Raw genomic sequence first — 10,737 nt, forward strand, 5'->3', positions numbered from 1 at the left:
AAAAATCAAACAGCACCTACACCACATGTTGTTTGGGAGGGTTTCAAGAAAAATTCTCCTCGCTCATCCAAAAACAAACTCCAGCACATTCAGTTATCAGACACGACTGGAACTTCAAATGGGACTGGCTTCTATGGTCAGATGAAACAAAAAAATTGCTTTTTAGCAACAAACACTCAAGATGGGTTTGGTGCACACAAGGGAAAAAAGTACCCCATGTGTACAATGAAATATACTGCTGTATTTTTAATGTTGTGGGCCTATATTTTTGCTGGAGGTCCTGGACATCTTGTTTAGATGCATGGCATCTTTGATTCTGTCAAATACCAAAAGATAAAAAAATAAAAGAGTGACTGACTCTGTTAGAAATCTTATAATGGGCCATGTTTGGATCTTAAAACCGGACAATAATCCAAAAACAAACCTTAAAAACAACACAAAAATGGATCACTGAGCACAAAACCAAGCTTCTGCTATAGCCATTCCAGTCCTCTGACCTGAACCCTGTAGAAAATGAGTGAGGTGAACTGAAGAGGGGAAGCACCAGCATGGAGCTGGGAATCTGAAGGGTCTGGAGAGATTCTGGATGAAGGAATTGTCTCTGATCTCGTCAGGTGCTCTCTAACCTCATCAGGCATTATAGGAGAAAACTCAGAGCTGTTATTATGCCAAATGGAGGTTTCAAAAAGTATTGAATAAAAGGGTGCCGTTAATTGTGTCCAATGTGTATTTGAGAAAAACATTTATCATTTATTTATTTATCATTTATTTACAATGATATTTCCCCCCATTTTAAATTCTTATTCTCCAATGAAAGGTTAGATTTATGTGAATTTTTAAAATAAAAGATCAAAATGATTAACAATGCAGATTTATTTTCACAGCCTTCATTGATCATATTTACCAAGGGTGCCAATAATTCTGACCACGACTGTGTATATATATATATATATATATATATATACAGTGTATATTGGTAACATGGCTAATATGTTTTCAGATATAGATTTTTGTTACTTTTTAAAATTAGTTTTATGTTTGATCACCTTTATTTTTTATTTTGTGTATTTATTTTTGTAACCATAATTATTATTTAATTTTTGTTTGACTTTACATTTTGTTTTTATTTTTTTCACCTACTTTTATTATCTTTATAAACGTTTTGTTTACATTTTTAATATATATTTTATTACATATTTAGGATATATTTGGCTCGTATTTCTTATTGTTTTTCTTTTGGTCACGAATTTTGCTTACCATTATTATTTATTTTGTTTATTTTATTATGACATCTAAAACCAAGCAATCATTGTTTCATTAACATTTTTCTGTATTTGTTTTCCTTTTTTTAACATTAGTTTTATGTTCAGTAACCTTTATTGTAGTTTTATAAAATTTTGTGTATTCTTTTTTTTTTATTTCAGAAAATAATGCAATCTTTATCATAACCTATTTTATTCTTGCAGTGTCTGCCAGCAGCGTTCTTGCAGATTTCAGACATGTCATCGCATGTGTTTTGACAGTGACAGCTTCGGCGCTTGGTTTTATATAGTCATAATTAAAAGTGTAGGCTTCATATGATGAAACGTTTCGGCACACCTCGCCTCTCGACAGCTCTTCAGCAGCTGATAACAGTTTGATCAAATATGCTCTCTTTTTGTCGCTGAGATCGTAAGTGACTTTATGAGATGGTAAAATAAAAGATTAGAATCATCAACCTTTGTTGTAATGAACATTTTGCAGGAGCTGCCATTTCTGTGTATGTATTTTAAGCATTTTATTTGACTAGATATTCCTCCAGCTGCTTTGGGGAGGGAGGCCATGAAGACAGCTTGAAATACACAACAAAACCAAGGGTGACTAATAGCTTCACCCATAGGCTTTTACCAGGGGAAGATCATGTTTACAGCCTCATTACATAACAATAAAAAGTAATCTTTCCTCTCTGTCTAAGAAATGATTGCTTGTAAAGCATATTAAAACGTGATGTCATTGCTGAGTCAATGTTTGGTCATATATTGTATCATGTCTTCACTGAAGAGGGAATTAGTTCATAGTTTATTTAAAAAACAGAATGTTTAGGTAATAACCTTTATAAACTATTTAATATGCTGACTTTGTTATATTATATTTCTTTCTGAAACGGGTGTAAAAGCATTCTGGGTGGATCCATAGGTCAGCGTGTAATAGACCAGAACTGGGTTGAGGACAGATTCAAAAGATTTTGAAAAGATAACGAAACGATTTGATTTTTACGCCTGTTACCTTGCTGAGCTGATTGGCTCAGTTTCTGCATCTCTTCCCATGCATTAAAGAAAGAAAAAATTCTGTGACCTTCCCATGATCATGAAGGCCTTCGTTTTCTTTCTATTTTTAATCCGCATGTTTTTCACACATCGCACATGCTGTCATAAACTGTCAGTCTATGAAAAGAAATTTCACAACACCAGCGAGAAGCTTCTGAATTTACATTTATGTTCTTTGCAGAAGCTTTCTTACCAAAGTGACATTTGTGTTTGTACTGGCAGCTTAATAAGGAGCCAAGGATACAAATCGATCCCTCAGACAAAACCTCAAAGTGCTAGGCAACAGAACGCTTATTTATTTACAGATTTGCTGTATTTCAGCACCACATACTTTGATATGCAAAAGATATAAAAATACACTCTTGAAACCTCTACATCAAAGGAATCTTCCAGGTTCAATACACGGCACGTAAGATCTATAGACAGTATCTGTGACAAGCTGTCGATTACCACAATTTGAAAAGTCACAGGAAAAAAAAAAACTGAATAAGTCTATGAGGTAAGGCTTTCTGGAGAGTTTAAAGAAGAAACTTGCAGCTTTAGTACAACTTTTTTCATTATAAAAGTAATTTGCCTTGTGCATCTGCCATATGCCTTGTGCTTTATATATATATAGATATATTTTTACATTTTACCTTATTTGTATAGTTGTATTTTGTATTTTGTATTTAATCTGTACCTATCTGTATTTATGTTATCTGTATGCACCAAGGGTCTGAGAGTAACACAAATTCAATTCTCTGTGTGTATGTGCTGTACATGTGGAAGAATTGACAATAAAGCAGACTTGACTTGACTTGACTTGACTAATTGTTACTTGATCTATAATCATTCTTTGAGTGGTGGGACAATTTTTATAGCTGTTAAAAAATAATTGACTGTGCACACAATTTTTGATTGTTCACTTTTACAAACTTCAGCATGCAACTAAACGATTTTCACTGGTAATCAGCAACATTTCACAGATGCAAAACAGAAGCAAAATGATTAGAATATATATATATATACATGTGTACTGTGTATATTTATTATGCATACATAAATACACACACATACAGTAAATATTTTGAAAATATTTACATGTATTTACATGTATATATTTATATTCTTACATGTTGTATTATATATAAATATATTTATTATATATAAAATATTTACATATACATGTATATATTTAAGAAAAATATGTTATGTTTATATGTTCAATATATTTATACTCTTACATGTTGTATTATATATAAATATATTGAACATATAAACATAACATATTTTTCTTAAATATATACATGCATGTGTTTGTATTTATATATACAGTACATAATAAATTTACACATTATTCACACATATATTATGTAAACAAAAACGTTTATTTTGGATGCGATTAATCGCGATTAATCGTTTGACAGCACTAAATATATATATATAATTTTTTTTTTCCAAAAATATACTTATACTTAAATGGGCAAGAAAATAAAATTTTTGGTAAATGCAAAGGGCAGTTTTTAAAATATGTTTTGAACAATATAAAAATATAAACATTTTCTGGACATTTTAGTATATGTTGTGTATTTTTTGTATGTTATTAATATATTTTTTTATGTTATTTATTTGTTATTTATTTTTTGGCATTGTAAACTTTTTGGCGTTGCAACTTTTTTATAGTTGCAGTTCGATAATAATGGCAGATGGCCCTATATGCTGTGTCATACAGAGCAGCCAAAGTATTGAATAGAAACTGTGCAGTCTATTTTAACTGTCATTAATGTCTTCTCAAAGAGAAACCTGTGGCTATCTTACAGCTTTGCCACCCTCAATGAAAAACAATCACATCCTTTGAAATCTGGGATTAAGAGGGATTAAGCAGGCAAATATTAATTCCCGCAGGGCCGGTCCGTGACAGGCCTGTGACTTCAGAGGCCTGCTGATACACACACAGCCAAGTGAGCTTCCTTTGTAAACACCACGATCAAAGAAAAGTCTGTCCAACACAGGATTGTGCTGTGTTTCAGCCAAGTAACCTTTCAATGCTATTACTTTTCTTTATTGAACAGTGCAGCGCTTTAAGGCGGTGTTGTGTCGTGCGGTCTTGCAGTGATGTAGTTGGAGCAGATGTAAGGCTGGAGTGCTGAATCATGAAGTGAGTGAAAGGATGAGGCACCTACACGCAGTACAGCCCCGCGTCTGACTCACAGTGAAAGCCATCGGGGACCAGTGTGAACAGAACATGACAGAACAAATCTGAATGTTCAAACATCTATTATTAGACACTTTCTGTGATGTTCAGAAAATTTAGATTTTTTTAAAGGGGCCATTTCATGAAAAAACAGACAGGGTCCACTCATGTAAGATACCCTAGCAACCATTTAGAACACCTTAGCAACACCATGGCAACCACCCACAACACACTAGCTTTGTACTGGTGAGTTTTGCACAGATAAACACCACTAATGTTTGTCCTTTATGCCCTAGCAACTCAGAACACTATAACATCTGCTTAGCAACACACTAGAAACCACTCAGAACACTTTAGCAACTGCATAGCAACATCCTGGTTACCACCTACAATACACTAGCATTGCGCTGGAAAGTTTTGTACAGACAAATGCAATTCATATTTGTCTTTTATACCCTAGCAACCAGTGAAAACACTGTGGCAATTGCACAACAATACACTAGAAACTGCTCAAAACACCTTTGTAACTGCCTAGCAACTCCCTGGCAACCACTCACAACACACTACCATCATGCAACTGCTCAAAAGGCCTTTGCAACAGCATAGCAATGCCCCGGCAACTACCCACAACACACTACCATCGTACAACTGCTCAAAACACCTTTGTAACTGCATAGCAATGCCCCGGCAACCACTCACAACACACTACCATCATGCAACTGCTCAAAAGGCCTTTGCAACAGCATAGCAATGCCCCGGCAACTACCCACAACACACTACCATCGTACAACTGCTCAAAATGCCTTTGTAACTGCATAGCAATGCCATTATAGAATTTACATAGCAACACATTAGAAACCACTCAGAACACCTTTGTAACTGCATAGCAATGCCCTGGCAACCACCGTGCTGGTGAGTTTTGCACAGACAAACACCACTCGCGTTTCCTTTATGCCCTAGCAACCACTCAGAACATTATTGCAATTGCATAGCTATGCCACTAGAAACCCCTCAGAACACCTTAGCAACTGCATAGCAACGCCCTGGCAACCACCGTGCTGGTGAGTTTTACACAGACCACTCACATTTCCTTTATGCCCTAGCAACCACTCAGAACGTTATTGCAATTGCATAGCTATGCACTAGAAACCACTCAGAACACCTTAGCATCACCTTAGCATAGCAGCACCCTGGCAACCATCCACAATTCACTAGCACTCATTGAGTTTTGCACAGACAACCACCACTCACATTTGTTATTTATGCCCAAGCAACTAGTCAAAACACCTTAGCAACTGAATAGCAATGCCCTGGCAACTACCCACAACACACTAGCATTGTACATGTTATTTTTTCATGGGCAAACACCACTCACATTTGCACTTTATGCCCAAGCAACCAGTCAGAACACCATAGCAACACACTAAAAACCTTGACTAACATCATAAGTGAGTAAAAATGTAAAATTTAAATCTATCCTATGCTCACAAAGCAAATAACCACAATAATAAAGTTATCAACCCAATAAAAACCTCCGTCGAGTCCAACACACATATTACATCTGTGCATATTGCAACCATATTGATATGATATATCTTTCTCACAGTAGATTGAGTGTAGTTATTTATGTAAAGATGTTTGCTACGTTTATGAGACCTCGCTGCAGTCATGGCTTCTAATGAATGTCATAGCGCCGCAGACCGCCTGTTCTCCCTGCCTCGTTAGGGCTCGACATTGACAAAATAGGTCATTGTAATTCAGTATGCTAAAGGACACAGAAGCGCTGAAGCGAGGAGAACCGAACCCATGAGAGAGAGAAACCAGGATCACTGCAGGACTCTGCTTCACATTGGCTTTGAAAGGCATCTGAAGTCTTTGCACAATGACATGCATGCAAGCTTCTATTCTGAGTGATTATGAATTTTTCAACAAGATTTTCTTTCTTTTTCTCTTAAAGCTGCCTCCTTTTCTTCCCCTTTGCTCTCCACTCATTTTGTTATACAGAGGAAAAGGCCATTGTATAAGTAGCACAGAAAAACATCACTGGCATTTTACCTCTTATGAATCCGCTATTCAGACACTAATAAACCATGCTGTCTCCAGTTTTCAGAGACCTGCTTGAAATGACAGATTAATTATTATAGAATGAACAATTTCATCAGATTTTAAATTGATGTGGCGATTGGGTCATTTTCAAGAATTGGTGCCAGTGTCCTCATGACTGACTATGGATATAATTAACAGGTTACTGAAATTATGTAATGCTCAAGTCAGACATTTTGCAGTGCTAGTGTGGTTTCCAGGGAGTTACTATGCAGTTGTTAAGGTGTTCTGATTGGTTTCTAATGAGTTGTTAGATGCTATGGTGTCCTGAGTAGTTTCTACACTGTAATAAAAAATTCCGTAAAATTTACGGTAAAAATCCAGCAGCTGTGGTTGCCGGACTTTTACCGTAAAAAATACGGTAGCAACGTTTTAGGTTTTACGGTTTTAACTTAAATTTACAGTTAAATACCGTAATTTCATTAACTGATATAATGTTAGTATACCATCCTATTGAAGTACTGAAATCTGTTTTGTACCTTTGTAATACACTGATAACCACCGAATGCAGGTGGTGATGAGAAAGTCACATGATGAACCAAAGCCCATCACAAGCAGCTTGTAAATCATAACATATATAGAAAGTGCACAGTGTTATTCACACAAACACTAAACACCATCATGATAACACACATGAAACTGAAATAATGCAATAAATATTTACATGTAACAACATTAGGTGTAACCCTAATATACAAAACTGACAAGAAAAAACTAAGAAGAAACATAGTTCAACAAAAAAACATCAAATTTTAAATGTAACGCAGGGAATTCTGGGAATGTCAATTTAAGGTTATTCACTGCAAATTATACCGTATTTTTCACTTCCAAAAACGGTATACTACCGTAAATTTATGTCCAATACATGTAATGTCCAATACAGTTTTTCACCGTATATAGTAGGGGAATTTACCGTTAACCATTTAACAGGTTTTCACTGTAGCATTTTTACAGTCTTTTACCGTTAAATTCACAGTCATTTTTTACAGTGTAGGGCATAAAGGACAAATATGAGTGATTGTTACCCATGTAAAACTCACTAGCACAATTCTAGTGTGTTGTGGGTGGTTGCCAGGGTGTTGCTATGTAGTTTTTAGGGTGTTCTGAGTAGTTTCTAATGTGTGGCTATAAAGAAAGCTATCTATATAGAAGACAGCACAATGCTAGTGTATTTTGGGTCGTTTTCAGTTGAGTTGGTACGCTGTTCTGAGTGGTTTCTTGTAGGTCATACTGAATACATACTGCAGAAATAGAAAAAGAAGTATGCTGTTATCCTGAACATAACCACAGTTCATGAACTAAAAGTTCTACCTGCTAAACTTTCTAAAACACGCTGTATGTTCAGAAGGTTATTCCAGGTTCGTCTCGTCTTTATCTCTTTGCCATATCAACAGTTCTTTCCACTTCTGTCTCTCTGTAGAAGTTTAAATATCCCAACTCTGAGAATGAGTCCCATTTTTAAGGACTTGACACTGTATAGCCAAGTGGTTAATGCAAAATAAAATTTAAAAACAAAACATTAGTGTTTCCAGAGCACTATTTATTACATTTATACTGAATTGATTCTATACAATAAAAAAAACTTTTTTATTTGTATTTGTATTTATTACTATTTCATTTTATTGAAACGGGTTCATGCATTTTCCCTCTTAGTTTCTGATCAACCCTGCCTTAATGACAGTCCTTTTCTGACACAGTTTTTAAGGTTAATTTTGACCACATGGTTTGAGTGAACAAATAAGCATATGAATTCCCAACTTACTTTAATATAATGTGGTGGTTTAGGACTGGGCTAACAGCAATGAAAAATACAGTAAGCTACTTCGCAAAATCTTTTTTTTTATATATATTAAAAGTCAGCTGGAGTGGGAAACTTGTTTGAAAACAGTCAATATATTTACAGTTTCACTTAGTTCCATTAGGAGGTGGAGATATTAGGCACTGCATCTAATTTGGATACCTTTTGACCTCCAATATAAAATTGGGCTGGATGCAATTTACAATGTTTACAGCCCTTGTACTTTGAGGTTGATGTGGAAGAACATGTTTAAATAAAAAATTAAACCGTAATAATGTTAAATGAAATGCTAAAAAATTCACAAATGGCACCGTTTCCTAAGAACAACCCAATTATCAGATCTTCCTGTACATGCAGAAGGATAGTGAGCTGTGTTTGCAGCTTTGACAGCAGTTCTTAAAAGCTAAACATCAGCAGTTAACAAACCAAACAGAGGAGTCGTGTATTCAGTCCCCTGATATGCGTTAGGCCATAATGCATTTACAGTGGGGCAAAAAAGTATTTAGTCAGCCACCAATTGTGCAAGTTCTCCCACTTAAAAAGATGAGAGAGGCCTGTAATTTTCATCATAGGTATACCTCAACTATGAGAGACAAAATGAGAAAAAAAATCCAGAAAATCACATTGTAGGATTTTTAAAGAATTTATTGGCAAATTATGGTGGAAAATAAGTATTTGGTCAATAACAAAATTTCATCTCAATACTTTGTTATATACCCTTTGTTGGCAATGACAGAGGTCAAACGTTTTCTGTAAGTCTTCACAAGGTTTTCACACACTGTTGCTGGTATTTTGGCCCATTCCTCCATGCAGATCTCCTCTAGAGCAGTAATGTTTTGGGGCTGTCGCTGGGCAACACGGATTTTCAACTCCCTCCAAAGATTTTCTATGGGGTTGAGATCTGGAGACTGGCTAGGCCACTCCAGGACCTTGAAATGCTTCTTACGAAGCCACTCCTTCGTTGCCCGGGCGGTGTGTTTGGGATCATTGTCATGCTGAAAGACCCAGCCACGTTTCATCTTCAATGCCCTTGCTGATGGAAGGAGGTTTTCATTTAAAATCTCACGATACATGGCCCCATTCATTCTTCCGTTAACACGGATCAGTCGTCCTGGTCCCTTTGCAGAAAAACAGCCCCAAAGCATGAGGTTTCCACCCCCATGCTTCACAGTAGGTATGGTGTTCTTTGGATGCAACTCAGCATTCTTTCTCCTCCAAACATGACAAGTTGAGTTTTTACCAAAAAGTTCTATTTTGGTTTCATCTGACCATATGACATTCTCCCAATCCTCTTCTGGATCATCCAAATGCTCTCTAGCAAACTTCAGACGGGCCTGGACATGTACTGGCTTAAGCAGGGGGACACGTCTGTCACTGCAGGATTTGAGTCCCTGGCGGTGCAGTGTGTTACTGATGGTAGCCTTTGTTACTTTGGTCCCAGCTCTCTGCAGGTCATTCACTAGGTTCCCCCGTGTGGTTCTGGGATTTTTGCTCACAGTTCTTGTGATCATTTTGACCCCACGGGGTGAGATCTTGCGTGGAGCCCCAGATCGAGGGAGATTATCAGTGGTCTTGTATGTCTTCTATTTTCTAATAATTGCTCCCACAGTTGATTTCTTCACACCAAGGTGCTTACCTATTGCAGATTCAGTCTTGCCAGCCTGGTGCAGGTCTACAATTTTGTTTCTGGTGTCCTTTGACAGCTTTTTGGTCTTGGCCATGGTGGAGTTTGGAGTGTGACTGTTTGAGGTTTTGGACAGGTGTCTTTTATACTGATAATGAGTTCAAACAGATGCCATTAATACAGGTAACGAGTGGAGGACAGAGGAGCCTCTTAAAGAAGAAGTTATAGGTCTGTGAGAGCCAGAAATCTTGCTTGTTTGTAGGTGACCAAATACTTATTCTAAAAATCCTACAATGTGATTTTCTGGATTTTTTTTTCTCATTTCGTCTCTCATAGTTGAGGTATACCTATGATGAAAATTACAGGCCTCTCTCATCTTTTTAAGTGGGAGAACTTGCACAATTGGTGGCTGACTAAATACTTTTTTGCCCCACTGTAGTTTTTTACTTCCACCCTAGAGCACGTTCATTTAATCTACAGGATTATTGTTGCTTGAGATGTGGATCCATGTTGAACAGACATAAACCGAGTGCTTACAGGTGGTGGTGTAAACAGACTGTTAATTGGGAGTTAATGAGCCTTACTGAAGATCTTCATCAGTGGGACCATGGGTGAGGTGCAATTAAAGCAAACCAGCAGCGTGAAGCTACTAAAGTCCATTCAGCGCAATTAAAATCAGCGACCCGATGCTCAGGTCTCTTATGTGCCATCTGCAGCTGCACCCAAGGCACCA

Source organism: Sinocyclocheilus grahami, unplaced genomic scaffold (assembly GCF_001515645.1).
Source record: "Sinocyclocheilus grahami isolate Dianchi unplaced genomic scaffold, SAMN03320097.WGS_v1.1 scaffold312.1, whole genome shotgun sequence".
NCBI lineage: Eukaryota > Metazoa > Chordata > Actinopteri > Cypriniformes > Cyprinidae > Sinocyclocheilus > Sinocyclocheilus grahami.